Source organism: Octodon degus, unplaced genomic scaffold (assembly GCF_000260255.1).
Source record: "Octodon degus isolate 3935 unplaced genomic scaffold, OctDeg1.0 scaffold00064, whole genome shotgun sequence".
NCBI classification, from domain to species: Eukaryota; Metazoa; Chordata; class Mammalia; order Rodentia; family Octodontidae; genus Octodon; species Octodon degus.
The window spans coordinates 9758869-9759864 of NW_004524640.1; positions in this window are offsets into that span (position 1 = coordinate 9758869).

Below are 996 nucleotides of genomic sequence, written 5' to 3' on the forward strand. Positions count from 1 at the left end.
TTTTTTTTTTTGCGGAACCAGGGATTGAACTCAGGTCCTTGCGCTTGCCAGGGAAGCGCTTATTCCACTGAGCCATCTCCCCGGCCCCCCGTAATTTTTTTATTTGAAGTTGCTTTACAGAAGTTGCTGTGTTTGATCAGAAATATGGTGAGTGTTTAAGACATAAGGGCCAGGGAGATAGCTCAGCAGACTAAAGCACCTGCTTAGGCAAACAGGAACTGCTATCCCTGGTGCCACATGCAGTGCCAGCCCTGCCCCCAGGGTGGGCTGAGCCTGCCAGGCGTGGTGGCGCACGGCATGCCTATAATCCCAGCACTGGGGAGGCTGAGACAGGAGGATCACCACAAGTCCGAACTGCATAGTGAGACCCTGTATCAAACAAATATTAAATACATAAAGATTTAAAAGTAATAACAACATGAGAATGGCCTGCTGGGCACTTCTGGGCAGGTTTTAGAGGAAGTGGGTGCTGAGGACGCAGCTCGGCAGGAGAGCACTTCCCAGCACACACAAGCCCCAGGTTCAAGCAGAACGGCTCTGGGTCGCCTGGTGTCAGACACATCTGCGCTCCCACCCCTTGGAGACTGCGGCCACGATCGCAAGCTAGAGGTCAGGCATGGTGCACACGCCTGTAATCCCTGTAAGCTCCGGAGGCTGAGTCAGAAACGCTGCCAATTCAGGGCCAGCCTGGACTACAGAGGGAGACAGTGGACGCATAGGTGTCCCGCGCCAAGCCTCAGCAGCGAATAGCTGCAGTGTGCTCGGGAGCTCCTGTGTAAACATGAACCCTGTGGAAGCCAGGTGCTCGGCTTGCAGCTCATAAAGGCAGACCTGCTGGCTCAGGGCTGTAAACGTGCTTACCCAAGAACCTGGATCGTTTCATTGACCACTGAATGACCCTGCCCTGGAACCCCGTGGCTCCAGACTTACTATGTGAAAACTTTCCTTTTTGTTTTTCAGTTGTGCTGGGGACGGACGAGGGCCTCACACGTGCTG